Source organism: Macaca nemestrina, chromosome 13, assembly GCF_043159975.1.
Source record: "Macaca nemestrina isolate mMacNem1 chromosome 13, mMacNem.hap1, whole genome shotgun sequence".
Classification (NCBI taxonomy): Eukaryota; Metazoa; Chordata; class Mammalia; order Primates; family Cercopithecidae; genus Macaca; species Macaca nemestrina.
In genome coordinates, this window is record NC_092137.1 from 48,170,892 (window position 1) to 48,188,759 (window position 17,868).

At 39.7% G+C, this 17,868-nt stretch overlaps 1 long non-coding RNA gene across 2 annotated transcripts in view; it reads right to left on the bottom strand.

Moving 5' to 3' along the window:
- Window positions 1-16,503, bottom strand: part of LOC105464991 (uncharacterized) — an 89,708-nt gene extending 73,205 nt beyond the window's left edge. The window contains exons 1-2 of one of the 2 annotated variants that reach the window (XR_003014229.2): window positions 16,366-16,503; window positions 13,582-13,647 (exon numbers count right to left, since the gene is read on the bottom strand). This is a non-coding gene — a long non-coding RNA (uncharacterized lncRNA). The remainder of the gene's footprint in view (window positions 1-13,581; window positions 13,648-16,365) is intronic. The other variant, XR_003014232.2, reaches the window with a different exon arrangement.
- Between the last annotated feature and the right edge of the window lie 1,365 nt (window positions 16,504-17,868).

The following is a 17,868-nucleotide window of genomic DNA, read 5'->3' on the forward strand; positions in this document are numbered from 1 at the left end:
CGAGACTCTGTCTCAAAAAAAAAAAAAAAAAAAAAGAAACTGTGGTATGTATGTATATACATATATACATGTATATATGAAGGAATACTACTCACCCATAAACAGGGATGAATTACAGCATTTGCAGTGACCTGGATGAGATGGCAGACTATTATTCGAAGCAAAGTAACTCAGGAAAGGAAAACCAAACATTTTATGTTCTTACTGATATGTGGGAGCTAAGCTATGAGGACACAAAAGCATAAGAATGACACAACGGACTTTGGGGACTTGGGTGGAAGAGTGGGAGAGGGGCAAGGAATAAAACACTACAAATACAGTGCAGTGTATACTGCTCGGGTGATGGGTGCACCAAAAGCTCACGAATCACCACTAAAGAACTTACTCATGTAACCAAATACCACCTGTACCCCAATAACTTATGGAAAAATAAAATAAAAAAATAAAAATAAAGAAAAAACCTGGATGTGCATCAGAGTTACCTGGAAAAATTTGCAATAATAAAGATTCCCAGGCCACATCTCTGGAGAAGTTGATTCAGTAGGTGTGGGTGGGTTCTGGGTTCTGTAAGATTTGGAAATTCTGGGAGTCCAGTCTTCCACTTTGAATATCTATTTCCGCAAGCAGAAGTCTTTCACTTCTAATCAGGGATAAAGCTTTCTGTTTACATATTTACAGAGAAGCAACAGAGTGACAGATTCATACTAAAGCATAAATGACCGGGATCTTAAATACAAGCATGGTGCACAGGAGGAGGGCAGGAAAAGGGGTCTAGATTGGTGAATGTCAGGAATATGGTATTTCTTGATCTTCTGGGATGGCCATTATTCACCCTTGGAAGAAACATACAGTTAGAAAAATCATTTTCAATATTTGGAAACATTTATTTGGCAAATAAAAACAATCCCTTTTTCTTTTTTCTGTTTTTTTTTTTTTTTTTTGAGGCGGAGTCTCACTCTGTCACCCAGGCTGGAGTGCAGTGGTGTGATCTTGGCTCACTACAACCTCCACCTCCTGGGTTCAAGTGATTCCCGTGCCTTAGCCTCCTGAGTAGCTGGGATTACAGGTGTACGCCACCACACCCAGCTAATTTTTGTATTTCTTAGTAGAGATGGGGTTTTGCCATGCTGACCAGGCTGGTCTCGAACTCCTGACCTCAGGTGATCTGCCTGCCTCGGCCTCCCAAAGTGCTGAGATTACAGGCATGAGCCACCGCACCTGGCCACCCTTATTATTTTCGTGATAAAACAACTGCAAATAAAGCTAAATAGAATCTTTCAGCTGGTGGGGGATGCAGAAGGTAGTGATTTTTGTTGTTTTTGAGTCAGAGTCTCGCTCTGTTGCCCAGGCTAGAATGCAGTGGCATGATCTTGGCTCACTGCAACGTCTGCCTCCCAGGTTCAAGTGATTCTTAGGCTTCAACCTCCCGAGTAGCTAGAATTGCAGGTGCCTGCCATCATGCCCAGCTAATGTTTGTATTTTTAGTAGAAATGGGGTTTCACTGTGTTGGCCAGGCTGGTCTTGAACTCCTGACCTTATGTGATCCACCTGCCTCTGCCTCCCAAAGTACTGGGATTATAGGCATGAGCCACTGAACTCAGCCAGAAGGTAGTGATTTCTAAGCTGAGTATGTGTAGAGGCCATCAGAATCTCTGTGGGGGTATGTGTATGAGATTTTCATATTTATCTGAATAAGGCGTGTCTTAAAAAAAGTTGAATAACACTGCCCTAAACCAACTGGATCTTTCTTTCTGGGGAAGAGAAGGTGTGAATTCAAAGCAAAGCAGGAGGAGGTGAGTCCTCTGTTGGCCACAGATTCTAGCAGCTTCCCCTGGTGCATGGCAAATGAAGGGCTTTCTCCAAAAGATTGTAATTTTAAAGTACTCCCTGGTGTCTTCAACATAAAACTTAAAAAAAATTATTGGAGCCACTCGGCTGTAGCCCAGGTGATCGTGGCCTCTTATTTAATGCGCTGTATGTTCACCATGTCCTAGGTCAGGCCTACTTCAAATCGCACCTTCCGGGAAAGCTCATTGCTTTTTATCAACAGCTTGATTTACGACCAGCGAAAATCCATAGCCCTCTGTGACCCTTCTAAAAAGCTTGCCTTTCACATCTTGTCCTCTTCAGAGGGAATAAAACACTCTAATTTCTTCTATCAGTGCATTGGCTAGAAACACTACCTTCACCAGTAGTTTATTTGAGAGAGACTTGGGCTGAGGGTGAGAGACCCCAGAGATAGGGCTGGTCTCACAATGTACTGAGACCAATATGTAAGAGCCTGTTCTCTGCAGAGAAAACAGAAACAGGAATTTGTACACAATCACAAAGGCAGCTTAGGCTGGCAGACAGTATGTTCTGAACCTTATTGGTTCTCATAACCTGTCTCCATATGTTTTCATAACCTTAGGACTGTTATGTCATGAGGGGGAAGGTGGGGGAGGAAAGATTGGCCAAAAAAAAAAAAAAAAAATCAGTTAGGTATTTAATTTGTTGGAAATTGTTCCCTACCAGTATGATAAATCATTGCTAACAATTATTAATCCAATTGAATCTTTTAAGACTGAAAAATGGAGTTACCTATGGTGTGGTGTTTCCTCTGTGTTTGTCTAACTATACGTCAGGCAGCTAGCAGGAAATCATAATGGAAAGGAATCCAAATGAAACAGAATCTCCTCTATCCCTCTCTCAATCTCCTTTATCACTAGTCTAGTCAAATTATACCGAAAAATCAAGTGTTAATTACAGAATTAAGGTGCGGAAAGACTATTTTACATAGCCAAAACCAGGAGCAGTGATGAATTAACTTTAGTTGCTTGGGATTAAAAAGAGAATTTGAATGAATACCTGCTAAAGCTGGAAATGCAGTATTTAATTGGAAAGCCAGCTTCCTACAGCAGAAGGATGAAGAGAGGGAGCAGCTGTGGCTGGCTGTGTCCTCCCAACTGCTGCTCTGACAGCTAGGAGGCACAGGCTTATAGTGATAGGTTCCCATCCCCTCAGAAATGGGGGAAGGGGCTTGTCATGGCATCTCATGTCTGTAATCCCAGCACTTTGGGAGGCTGAGGCGGAAGGATTGCTTGAAGCCAGGAGTTTGAGACTAGCCTGGGGCAACATAGCAAGACCATGTCTCTACCAAAAAAAAAAAAAAAAACAGGAAAAGGAAGCTGCTACCTCTGGAAATACTGAAATGGTGGTAGAGCACCTCTCAGGTATAGAAATGCAAACATAGCATTATAGGAGATCCTGTAAAATGTCAGGAAGGATTGATTGGCAAAGACTGAAATAAACGCCAACGCTTATGTTGGGAAGGAAGAATGCAGTGACGGACATTTTCATATAGCGCTAGTGGGAGTACAGATTGCTGTGATCTTTCTGGAGGGCACTTAAACTGTTTTATCAAAACTTCAAATGTGCATTTCCTTTGATCCAGAAATTTCATTTGTAGAAATTTCTTGAACAAATAAAGATGTATGTCCAAGGATGTTCATTCCAGTATTTTTACAGTAGGGAACTAACTATGGAAAGAATTGTTAAGTTAGTTATAGTGCATTCATACACAGGCATACTACATAACCATTATAAATGATATCTGGAAAGATGTAGAGAAAAATGTTATCAGACGTTTTCTTCCATATAGAAAAATTTCAGGGTTTTTTTAAATAAGAGGAAAAGAAATTCAGGAGAACTCCTTACCCTTCAATGATTGCAAAATAAAGCTATTTCCCTTCTTTAATATTAGGGCTACACTGTGAGGCACGTATGCTAAGGATTAAGAAAGGTACTTGTTATAGTTTTCCCATTTAGAGGAGAAGCCTTGAGTAATTAACTCTCAACTCTTGGAGTCAAGAGACCATTAGAGAGTTCTGCTCAGGGAAAACTCTAGCAATTATGTGTTTAACAAAGCCTTAGAGTGCTTTGCTAACAGTGGACATATTAAAGTTATTTATAGAATAAATGTACCTGCAATGAATGAATGAATGAATGCAGTGAATGCCTTGCAGGGATAGAAGGGACAAGATAAACCATCAAAACTCTCATTCTACAAATGAGATACTGAGAGTGGGCAACTAGAGACTTGCACAGGTGCACACAGCTAGTAGGTGGCAGTGACAGAACTAGAGTCCAGGGCCCCTGACCCTTAGCACTCAACACTGCTAACATCTGTTGTGACTTCACAGCATCAAGAAGGAGCTGTGGTATGTCAGATCCCTTCTGTCTCCAAGCCAAGTCCAGTAAGGGCCACTTGGATGCAATCACTAGCTGTTGGCAGGACACTGTTTAAGGCTGTGGTTCAACTTAGGGCTGCTGATAACCACAGTATTTCGTGCGTGGATGATTCCCAGTAAACATTGATGGTAATAGTGGTGGGAATGCTGTTTCTTCTGCCCTGGGAAGAGACACACTGAATATCTCCTATACATCATCCAGGTCACCTGTGACTGCAGCCACTGAAAGCAGTCAGGGTGCGCTGAGGTTTGCAGCTGAGGAAGTGCAGTATTCTCTTTCCTCTTGAAGGATATACCCCTAGCAAAGTCCTAGAGAACGTAGTTTTCTACTGTTTTAATATTCCTTCCCGTTATTCCCCTTTTCCACCTGTTACATTTCCTTCTCCTTACCTCTTTCTTCCCATGTTTTCCAAAAACCTCCCAGCACATATATCAAAGGACTATAAATGGCATCAAATAAATCTATGGTTCTTAAACCGTATTAAAGTGTTTTATTATGGAAAATTTCAAATGTACACAAAAGTAGCAATCATGCCTATGTCCATATTACTTACCCTCATCAATTGCCCAAAATTTGCCAAACTTGTTTCAACTATTCCCCCTTTGAACTCTTCCTTTTGAGTATTTTAAAGCACATCCTAGGCACCATTGAATCTCTGAGAAGAAATTTTTAAAAAACACAATCTCTATGCCATTAGCAAACAAACAAATTAACAATAATTCCATAATATCATCTAACGTTCAATTCATGTTCAAGTTTCTCCAGCTACCTCAGAAATGTATTTTTATAATTGCTTTGACTCAAACAAAACAAGGTGTAGGTCTATTGCACTTGGTTGATATATTTCTCAAGTTTTTTTAAAAAAATCTATCAATCATGAACTTACCTATTTTATTGAGTAAAATTTACATAACATAAAATTAGCCTATTTATTTATTTATTTTTGAGACAAAGTTTTGCTCTTGTTGCCCAGGCTGGCGTACAATGGTGCAATCTCAACTCACTGCAAGTTCTGCCTCATGGGTTCAAGTGATTCTCCCACCTCAGCCTTCAGAGTAACTGGGACTACAGGTGTGTGTCACCACGCCTGGCTAATTTTGTATTTTTAGTAGATACAGGGTTTCACCATGTTGATCAGGCTGGTCTTGAACTCCTGACATCAGGTGATCCATCCACCTTGGCCTCCCAAAATGCTGGGATACAGGTGTGAGCCACTGCACCCAGTCAAAATTAGCCATTTTAAGGAGAACAGTTCAGTGGCATTTAGTATACCCACAAAGTTGTACAAATACCACTTATTTCTAGTTCCAAAACATTTTCCTCACACCAAAAGGAAACCCAAAGCCCTATTCATTAAGCAGTTGCTTTTCATTCTCCCCTTCCACCAGCTCCTGGCAACCATCAATCTGCCTTTTGTTTCTACGGATTTACCTATTCTGAATATTTCATAAAATAGAATTATAAAATACACGTCTTTTTGTCTGGCTTTTTTTCCCTTAGCATGCTTTTGAAGTTCATCAATATTGTAGCATGAATCAGTACTTCATTCCTTTTTATGGCTGAATATTTCACTGTGTATATATACCACACTTAATACATTAATTTGTTGATGGATGTTCTCACACTGCTATAAGGGCGTAATTTATAAAGGAAAGAGGTTTAATTGACTCACAGTTCTGCATGACTGGGGAGGCCACAGGAAACTTACAATCATGGCAGAAGGGGAAGAAAACACGCTCTTCTTCACATGGCAACAGAGAGAAGAAGAATGAGTGCCCAGTGAAGGGGGAAGTCCCTTATAAAACCATCAGCTCTCGTGAGAACTCAGTCACTATCATGAGAACAGGATGGGGGAAATGGCCCTCATGATTCAATTATCTCCACCTGGTCCTTCCCAGGACACGTGGAAATTATGGAAACTACAATTCAAGATGAGATTTGAGTGGGGACACAGTCAAACAATATCAATGGACATTTGGGCTGTTTCCATCTTTTGGCTATGGTGAACAGTGCTGCTATAACATGCATATACATGTATTTGTTTGAATACCAGTTTTCAATTATTTTGGTTATATACCCCAAAGTGGAATTGCTGGGTCATATGGTAACCTTGTTTAGCTGTTTGAGGAGCCACCAAACTGTTTTCCACAGAGGTGGTACTATTTTACATTCCCATCAGCAATGTATGAGGGTTCCAAATGTCTCCACATCCTTGCCAGCACCTGTTATTTTCTGTATTTTTGAGCATAGGAATCATACTGTGTGGAGTGGTGTGAAGTGGTACCTCCTTGTGGTTTTGATGTGCATTTCCCTAATGAGTAATGATGCTGGGCATCTTTCATGTGCTACTTGGCCATTTATATATCTTATTTGCAGAGATGTCTATTCAAGTCCTTTGTCCATTTTAGAAATGGACTGGGTTGTTTGTCTTTTTGTTATTGCTGCCTTTTAAAATCTAATAGTTTTCCTGACTCCTCTCCTTTCTCATGCTATTTATTTACTGAAAGAACCAGGTCATTTGTCCTATAGAATTTCCCTCATTCCCCACTTGGCTGTTTACTCATGTTATTTGTGGTGTAATTTAACTAGTTTTTCTATCCTCTTACTTCCTGTAAAGAGATAATTTAGAAGCAGAGGCTTGATTAGATGTGTGTTGTTATTTTGTGGGGGTACTTCACAGATGGTAAAGGTCCATGCCATTTCTAGAGCATTACAGTGAGAGGCACATAATACCTAGTTGTCCACTTTTTAATTATCCCCACTGTATGCTGAGGAACCTAAGGTTCTGCAGGGTTGCTTAAGGACCCTGAAAATGTTTAATTCGAATTTTGTTTTAAAAACACACAATTGACCATTGTCTTCTGGACTTCCTTAGGCTGGAGAGGAAGCCGAGTAGGTGAACCCCTGCCCTCCAACCTCCTTCAGAGTTGCTATGCATTTGTGTATTTGGGTTCTAGGTAAGATTTCATCAGAAAAAGTACTACACTAATTTTTAAAAATATAAAATAAAATGAACATATAATAAAGTGCATCCCTTCTAAAACGTTAGCTGATTATGTAATTCCATCATAACTGGGGACTTTGGAAGACAGCAAGACCTTGAACTCAAAGGGAAGAAAGTTATTTAATGAAGGAATAGGTACATTTAATGGGAGACATGGTGGAATCTTTTTGGTGTCCCTGAAATCATACAACAAGGGAATCATAGTCTTCCCAGATTATACTCCCCAGATTGCCTCCCATTCATATCATATGTTCCTGCCTCATTAAATGAAAGTGGACTTTTAATAAAAGCAATTCACATTTTACAGTACAGCCCAAAGTTTTATGAGAGAACCACAATAAAAAATGGAAGATGATGTGGTAAGAATGTCTGAGAACCTGGCAATTGCCTCTAGTGTAGTATACAGTTGCCCTTCAGACGTCTTTTGCTGGAAAGATCTCTAATTCTGGTCACAAGAAAAGATCCTCTATCTTTCTGACACAGAATATACACACTTTTTGTAATACCTTAAATCAAAACCTGATAGTCCACTAGGCTCTTCCCTTGGCATTCTATTAAAATTGAGCTCCTCTCTGTAACTGAATGTTGAACACATCAAGGTGATGGATAGCGCATCAGTCCCTGTCCCCAGGATTTTGGAGGCAAAGTCTCCAACCTTCTTGTGGCTAGAAGGAGATTTATGAATCTTTGCCTCAATTCCAGTTTAATCCTCAAGTGTCTGCTTTTAAATTGTCGAAGGCCTGTAAAGTCTGTCCTTCATGAAAATAGGAACAGCAGGATGGACACAGAACTGGATCACATTGTAAGGAGACAGAGTGATCACTGAGTCCCCGTATTTCTTCTGGGATGAGAAGACTTCAGTTCTAATTACCCTGTTCTTCTGCTCTGTAGTATTGTTTTCAGACTAGAAGATTTTGCTAGTAGAAGGAACACTTTAGCCAGAGTCACTGCTTATTCACTGAATACAGTTATGCACCATGCAATGATATTTTGGTCAACAATGAACCCCATATATGAGGATGGTCCCATAGGATTATAATTGAGCTGACAACTTCTTATCATCTAGCAACATTGTAGCCGTTGTAACATCTAGTGCAACACATTACTCATGTGTTTGTGATGATGCTGGCATAAACAAACCTACTGCCATGCCAGCTGTATAAAAGTATAGCACATACAATTCTGTAAAGTACATAATACTTGATAATGATAATTAACTAGGTTACTGGTTTATATATTTACTATACTATATATTTTTTACTATTAGAGTATACTCCTATTTTTTAAAAAAAGTTAGCTGTAAAACAGCCTCAGGCAAGTTCTTCAGGAGATATTCTAGAAGAAGGCATTGTTATCACAGGTGACGGCAGCTCCATGTGTGTCATTGCCCCTGAAGACCTGCCAGGGGGACAAGATGTGAAGGAGGAAGACAGTGAAATTGCTGTGTAGGCCTAGACTAATGTGTGTTGCTTGTGTCTTAGTTTTTTTTTTAAAAAAAACAAAGTTTAAAAAGTAAAAAACAAAAATAAAAAATTTAAAAATTAGAACAAAGCGGTCAGGCGCGGTGGCTCACGCCTATAATCCCAACACTTTGGGAGGCCGAGGCAGGCAGATCAAGAGGTCAGGAGATCGAGACCATCCTGGCTGACACGGTGAAACCCCGTCTCTACTAAAAATACAAAAAAATTAGCCAGGCGTGGTGGCGAGCCCTGTAGTCCCAGCTACTCGGGAGGCTGAGGCAGAAGAATGGCGGGAACCTGGAAGGTGGAGCTTGCAGTGAGCCGAGATTGCACCACTGCACTCCAGCCTGGGCAACAGAGTGAGACTCCGTCTCAAAAAAAAAAAAAAAAAAAAAAAAGAAATTAGAACAAAGATTATAAAATAAGGATATAAAGAAATAAAATATTTTTTGTACAGCCGTATATGTGTGTTTTGAGCTAAATGTTACTGCAAAAAAGAGAGATACATTTTTTTAAGTTTCTAAGGTAAAAATGTTACAGTAAGCTAAGGTGAATTTATTATTGAAAAAAATTTAAAAATCAATTTAGTGTCGCCTAAATGTACAATGTTTATAAAGTCTACAGTAACGTACAGTATGTCCCAGGCTTTCCCATCCACTCACCCTCACTCACTCACTCACCCAGAGCAAATTCCAGCCTGCAAGCTCCATTCCTGGTAAGTGCCCTATACAGGTGTGCCATTTAAAAAAGCTTTTTATAAATGTTACCATACCTTTTCTATGTTTAGATATGTTTAGATACAAAAATATTTACCATTGTGTTACCGTTGCCTATGGTATTCAGTACAGTAATACGCTGTACAGGTTTGTAGCCTAGGAGAAATGGCTATATCATACCATCTAGGTCTGTCCTCACTCAGACAGGATCAAATCCCCACTGTACCCCTTGGTCACTGTCTGATTTTAGACCAATCACTTACGCTCTCTGTGCTTAAGTTCTTATCGTTATAATGGCAGCGGCTGCCTCACAGATTTGTGAAGAGTAAAAACGTTACCCCACGCCTACTCTTCGTAGCAGCGATGAATACATTGTAAGTACACTTTAAATGGTACACATTCATATATTGGAAACATGTTAATAACAGAAAAAACTTCAGCTAATATTTCTAAGTGTGAAACTAATGGTCAGTGAGGAATACCGGATTTTAGTTGACATTTTAAGTGTAGCACATGCCTCACTCACGTTCCCCTGCGGGTCCTCTGGCTCGGATGATAAATATCGGTCTGTGGGAACTGACAGAATGGCTGCCAAAGATCTGGCAATAGGAAGGATCTTCTTATCACAGGCTGTGCTTCGAATCCTGGGGAATTTCTGTTTTCTTTACCGTTATCTCTTCCTTTACTTCACTGGGCTCAGGTTAAGGTCTACAGAGTTGATTATCAAGCACCTGACTGTAGTCAACTCTTTATTCTTAACCCTCTCAAAGAGTTTGGCAGACAATAGCAGCTTTGGAGTGGAAACCTTCCCTAAGTGATTTCAGATGCAAACTTCTTTTCTATGTTCACAGAGTAGGTAGGGGCGTTTCCACTGGCACCACCTGCTTCTGAGTGTCTTCCAAGGGATCACAATCAGTCCCAGGAACTCCAGGTGGGCAGACTTGAAAGTAAAAGCCCCTAAGTACATTGGTTGCTCCATATTCCTGTGGTGGATCCTGTAAATTCTGGTAAATATCTTTTTTCCTATGTATGTGACTGGCAAATTGAGTAACAGAAACATCACAAAGACAAAAGATTTAGGATACTACTCTCCTGTTCGTCCTGACAAAAGCAGAGAGTCACTCCATGCCACATGGCTGCTGTTCCCAGATGTTTTATGTTTGGGAATCATGCCAGTGGCTCCATGGTTTTCATTCTTTACAGGCACGAGCAGCAAGTCCAATACATACATAGGACCAATATCCCCCCCAGATTCTTCCCTGAGTCCAGAGCTATCAAAATCATGCTCCTTCTGGTGACCAATTTTAAAAAAAATCATTTTATGCCCCCTTCTTCACCTTTCACGTTTAGCTCTTTTTAATACTCCTAGTTGGCTGATGGTGCACTTTTCTGTAACAACCAAGTCAAGTTTCCCAAATGTCAGCCCTTTGTTCTTAGGAGTAGAGACTCCCCAGTGTATTCAAGCTTTGCTTTTTCTGGGTAAGTAAACCCCCTAATCTCAGAAATATGTGAATTATATGTGTTTGTACAATCTGCGTCTGTATAGGTACACTCTATGATGTTCACACAATGATGAAATGACACCTAACCATGCATTGCTGAGAATGTATCCCCAACATTAAGTGACATATGACTGAAGTTCTATTATCATTGCTGACATCATCATCATCACTGTCCTCCTCATCATCATCACCATCATCATCATTATGCCTGTATTCCAACATAATGTTGGAAGAGAGGACAATTAATGCCTCTGTTAACCTTCTGTAACTCAGAAGAAAAGGGCTGAGAAGCAAAGGAAGAAAAAGCAGCCAGTCCAAGGCTCAGACCAGCTGCTGGCCCCACAAACTCCATATGTACTGTAGGAACTTAATTGCCTTTTTAATTGCCCAGACAGAATTCTCATGGATTGGCCATGAGAATTTGGGCTTGATTTCACCAGCTTTTATTGAAGCTGATAAAAAGAACTATATACAATAAAAGTGAATTTTTAGACACAAATATCAAGGTTCATCAGCCCCCAAGCCCTTTCTCCAAGTCAGTCCCCAACTATGACTGTAAGCCAAGGTGAGCAGATACTGTTAAAAGAAAGGTCACCTCAGGCACACACACAAAATAAAACTGCATAGCAGGCCTTCTAGGGGCCTCCTCCCTATTCACCAAGGCTGTGTTCCTTATAATATAGAAATCATGCTTTGTGTGTACAGAGTTAGGTGTAAAATGTTCAATATGTCCAACAACTGGAGAAAACCTAAATGCTCAACAGTGGGAAGACAGGGAAGTATAAGTGAATTTTGAAACATTAAAAAGGATGCTGCAGAAAATGGATTGATGGGGAAAGATTTTCATGATAAATTACTTACAAAATAAGGCAGGGGGCATTTTACATATTTATACTATTTCTTTTAAGTTTTGGGTATGTTTAGTCTTGAAGGAACTATGTGTAGTTTATATGGGAAGAGAAAGGAGTTTCTACTATAAACCTTTGATATATTTGCATGGATTGGCTTATCAGGCTAGCTAACTGTAGAAGGCACAGACATTTTGGAGCAATGGGAATGAAGCAGAGAGTGAGAATGGCTCCACTTGGGAAGAGGAGAGAAAGGGCTTGGGGAACAAGCCTAGATCACACTTGGGAAGAAGAGGGAAAGGGCTTGGGGAACAAGCCTAGATCACATAGAAGCAGTACTGCCTGGTTAATGGGGGAAGGTGCAGATGGAAAAATTAGTGGAGTAAATGAAGGCTTGGTGTGATGCACCAAACTCCACACTTTGAGCCTTTCTTAGTTTGGTCTAAGTATGTGGGGTAGTAGGGTAATGTCAGGGCCTGGGCTCCAGCTGACATGAAGTGGGATAGGAGTGACCCTGTGATGTTTCTATTTTGTTGTTATTGTTTTGACCTTTTTATTCTTTCTTTAACCTACTTGGTTCTGAGTGGGGAGACTTGACTGTCCCCTCTTGAGTATCTTAAAGCCCAGGAGTGATGCAACAAACATCAGCTAAAAGAAAACAAGTGGGTTCAGAGGGAGAGTGATAATGCGGACAACACATACGTGGATCCTTTTCTTCTTTTTTTTTTTTTTTTATTATACTTTAAGTTCTAGGGTACATGTGGATAACGTGCAGGTTTGTTACATATGTATACTTGTGCCATGTTGGCGTGCTGCACCCATCAACTCGTCATTTACGTCAGGTATAACTCCCAATGCAAGTAGCAGTTCACTGCCCTCAATGTACTGCCCCAGGTAGAAGATGGGTTAGGATTCAGAGCCTAACATCAAACATTGGGTACTTTGTTTCAACAGGTTAAAAAGAAACTCATGGTGTCACTGCAAATATATCTGAAAGGTGTTGGCAGCTTCAAAGGGATTCATTAAGAGATTTTCCCATTAAAATACTTGGAAGTTTACTAAACTGCATAAAGGTGCTTTTATAAAAGCAGGCCCAGGAGGCATTTTAATAAAGACCTCCAGTTAGATAACTGGACCAAGAGAGCTGTGTTAAAGGCTTGGAAGGGAGAGCAGTTTGCTGTAACACATCTTCAAGGGTGAAGTTCCTAACCCTTCTCACCTTGACTTTCCCTTCTTTAAAATGGTAATAATAATAGCCAGCCTAAACTTGGTGCTGTGTGGAGTGCCTGTAGTCCCAGATACTCAGGAGGCTGAGGCAGGAGGATTGCTTGAGCCCAGGAGTCCAGCCTGGGCAACATAATGCAGACCTTTGCTCTAACAATAAATAAATAAATAAATAAACAGACAAATCAAATACTCAGCCTTACAGTGATGTTGAAAGGATTAAATACTATTTTTATTTATTTGTGAAAAAAGTCTATTATTAAATTGCAACTAATTAATGTTAATTCTTTTTTTTTTTTTTTTTTTTTTGAGACGGAGTCTCGCTGTGTCTCCCAGGCTGGAGTGCAGTGGCCGGATCTCCACTCACTGCAAGCTCCTCCTCCCGGGTTCACGCCATTCTCCTGCCTCAGCCTCCCGAGTAGCTGGGACTACAGGCGCCTGCCACCTCGCCCGGCTAGTTTTTTGTATTTTTTTAGTAGAGAGGCGGTTTCACCGTGTTAGCCAGGATGGCCTTGATCTCCTGACCTCGTGATCCGCCTGTCTCGGCCTCCCAATGTTAGTTCTTTTATAGGTAATACAAAAGGTACTCAACATTACCATCTGAACCAAAATCTGTGGCACTTGGTTTAGAAAGATCCTAGGTTTTCTCTCGGTGACTCATACCTAAAAGACAAGTGATAGAAGAGGAAGGTTCAACTCAGCCCACTCCTCAAGGCTCAGAATGATGAAAATGGTGGGATGTTCAAGGAAGGAGGTAGTCAGAAGGTCAGAATTTGAATAAGAACGGAAATATTTTCTCATCCCCATCATGTTCAAGTGATACTTGGTCTTAAGAAGTGAAACCTATAAGGGCTGATAAAATTTTGGAGCTTTCTGAAAGAGTGCTCAAAAAGATAAGAAAGAAGAGAGGAGCCATTGTTGAAATGACATATACACACTGTAATAGTGAACCCTGGACAAAGAGATACACCATTATTGCAATTTGGCTTTCAGTCCAGAGACCAGTTCAGCCAAATACTTTGTTCATGCTTTTTAAAACTCAGTGGCGAGTACATAAAAATGTCTGCAACCCCGAAGAGGTTGTTAAATTCTTTCTTAAGAACAAGACAGAAAGGAGAAGTGATTTACTGGAGTAGGTTGCTGGGTTTGTTTTTTATTTTTATTTTTGCTCTTCTAATTCCCAAGCCCACAGCAGCCCGTCTAGTTGAATCTTGATTTGTTTTTGTCTCATATGAATGTGAACATCCATCCTCCCAGCAGAAATGGTAAATAGCTGTACACGTCTCTGTCATGAAGTAGTCATAAATAACCATCATTTATGGGGCTGGTGGGAGGGCAACTTTTGAGCTTACAGAACTACCTGCAGAAACACTGTTCTGTGAAGTTTTTTTGTAACTGAAGGAGAGAAAACATTGATTTTTGTTGAGGTTGCTTAAAAGTATTATTTTAAAGTAATACATATATGCAGTTAAAAAAAAGAAGCTGCCATGTCATAGAATGGCATTAAATGAAAAGACTGTGTCCTGTGTGGCATCCACTTCTCTGCCCAGTGGTATCCACTTATGGATTATAAGTTTTAGGTTACACAAATCATGCATGAATATGATTGTAAAAATTTCAAACCATACAGCATACAGATAAGCTTGAGTCCCTCTAGACCATCACTCCAATTACATTGCCCTTCTCAGAGGTAACTGCCATTGTTAACACTGGTTGGTTTTCTCCCAGATCTCTATGATCTTTATAAGTATGCATGTTTTGGTTTTTATTTTACAGAAATGGTATACCACATTTGTTATCTAGCGTCTTGCTTTTTTGACTTAACAATACATTTTGAATATCTTTCCATGTCAGTAAATATATCTTCATTTTGCTTCTTTAAACTGCTGTATACTATGAATGTGGGATAATTTATTTCTGTACAATAAACACTTAGATATTTCCAATTCTTCATTATTACAACATGGAGCTGCAATGAACATCATTGTCCCTACTTTTTGGTATATACGTGAAAGTTTTTCTCTGAAATAGATAAAAAGTATCAATTTTCAGCTTGTAATCCCGGCTACTCAGGAGGCTGAGGCGGTAGAATCATTTGAACCCAGGAGTCAGAGGTTGCAGTGAGCCGAGATGGCGCCACTGCACTCTAGCCTGGTCGACAGAGTGAGACTCCATTCCCCGTCACCCCCCAAATTATCAGTTTTCAGCGATTTCTATTTTTAGTTCTGTGGTTTTTTTTTTTTTGAGACAGGGTCTCACTGTTGCCCAGGCTGGAGTGCAGTCGCGCAATCTCAGCTCAACCTCTGCCTCCCAGGCTCAAGTGATTCTCCTGCCTCGGCCTCCCAAATAGCTGGGACTATAGGCACGTGCCACCACGCCCAGCTAATTTTTTTGTATTTTTGGTAGAGACAGGGTTTCGCCATGTTGGCTAGGCTGGTCTCGAATTCCTGGCCTCAAGTGATCCGCCTGCCTTGGGCTCCCAAAGTGTTGGTATTACAGGCATGAGCCACTGCAGCTGGCCTATTTTTAGTTCTTTTGTTGGCTAGTTATCGTGATCATTTAGAACAATATGCTAATTATTTCTTGATTTACCAAATATAGATCTTATCAATTGACTTTTTACTATGAAAGATGAGGAATTTAGCTATATATATGACTTTTCATTCCCAAGTTTTATTAAATATATTTTTATTATTGGCTTTTCTGTTGATTACCACTTTATATAACACACTTAAGTGTCTAGTTCTTACACAGTCAACTTTAGACAATATCTTTTCATTCTCTACGATTAACAATGACGATACTAATATTTCTACTTCATCTGCTCTTCTCTTCTCCCAACCTGGGTCAGTTATAGTACTACTTTTCCTCTGTCCAGGTGTATAAATTTTCCATTCTATTCTATAATTATTTCATTATATATTATACAACCCTGCCTTCATCTTTTATGTGCTTTTGGGGCTACCAAATGCGCTGCTTTTACCTGTAAATTAAATCTTAATCACTCTCTTTTTTCCAGAAAGTCATCAAATTCACTACTGTATTAATGGATTCTCCCTTCTGTTCTTTTTGTCTATCTTTAATATTGTTTCAGTAAGAATTTGGATGAAGGGATTGTAAATGCATGAGTCCAGACATCCATCTTGAACCACACAAAGTAGGAACATTTAAAAGATCCTCTTCAGTGTCACTGTTTCTTTTAAGGCATTTTCAACATTTCATAGCAGCCAGTTTCAGCAAACAAGGCAATTCGTAGTTTTTAATTAGCTAAAGACAAGTGAAAGTGATCTATAAACAAAACCACAGAACCAAACCTTAAAACCCAGCAAAAATGGTGTTCATCACTGATTCTGTTACAAGATACCTAATTGAAAAACTTACCTCTAACTCTTATCTGTCATCTTGGATAACAAGGGGAGGGACTGGGGGAAACCCCAGTGATCATAACGGAGCTACGAAGATAGGTTGTTTAATGGCGCATGCTGTGCTGGGGCTGCCTCTGGGAACTGGCACTGCTCGCAGTCCATGGCAAGGCAGTGATTCCAAATTTGGAATCCAGGAATTCTGACACTTCAGAGCTGCATGAGTTTTCGCTACTTAATTTCTTAAGTTTCAGCTTCCTTGTCTATAAAGTAGGAGTAATAATAGTGTCGACCTCATAGGGTTGTTATGTGTATTAAACGAAAATACATGTAAATCATTTGGTTCAATGCCAACACGTACTAAGCATTCAATAAATGTTAGTTGTTTTTATAATGGACCTTGCATTCTGATTATCACAGTCCTCTGTGGAATTCCAGAAGGAAACAATATGATCCCGTCCCTCCATGGAGCTCCTAGTCTAAGATGGAGATGTGGCCAATATTTTCACTCTATAGTGCTGCACACATGGCAGGAGTTTAATGGATATCTATTGATAAGGAATTGAAAAACCTACTGGTCCAGATGGAAGAGATAGCTCTTCCTTTCAGCGAATACTATCTCAGGGAATTTCTATTTCTTAGGGAATATGTGAGAAATAAGGCACATGTTGTATAAACAAATATGGAGTACATTTAATCACAGTTCACTCAAATAATTCTTTCAACCAATATTTGTTACTCCTTTCTATGTGAATAAATTATGTTAGGAAATGTAACAAGATATGCTTCCTGCCTTCAAAGGGATTATAGTCTAGTAGATAAGATTTATACACAGAGCTAAATACATCAATGTGAGGACATTACTGATTAACTGGGGTAAGGCAATTTTCCAATTTTTCACCTCATTCCCATGTCCAAGTCCTCCCTCCCCTTTTTGGTCACCACCTATCTCTCATGATGTGTCTGTAGCAATGTTTATTTCAGAAGTTATAAAAAAATCATGTGACCTGTGTCTGAAAAAAAAAAATGGGATAGGTACATAGCTTCCTACTTCCCTAGATAAATGCATGGGTTTAATCTCCTTGCAGGCCAATGAGTTTCCCAGAGACTGTACATTCATATTGACCTCCTAACCCTAACCATTCATTGATTTCTTTTCTATGTGATAGAAACCTTTTACTTCATTAGTTATTTTATTAATACATACCTATGGAGAAGTTGGAAAAAATCTTCTGCTTGTACTTTTTCTCCACCATCACCTCAAAGTCAGTGTGTTATATTTCTGGAGGGACAAAATTGTGTGAAGAAAAAAAAATTGAAGCCAGACACACACGGGTCCAAATCCAGTCTATTCCTTGCCATAGTAATAGAATTTTTAGCTAGCTATGAGGTTACTTGGAGTAGAACAAGCCCTCCTTGTCTAGGTAAATAAATTCTGATCAAAGAGATGTAGGTGGAAGCAGTGGTATGCTGGTAAATGTGTAACTGGCTCTACACACACACACACACACACACAATGATC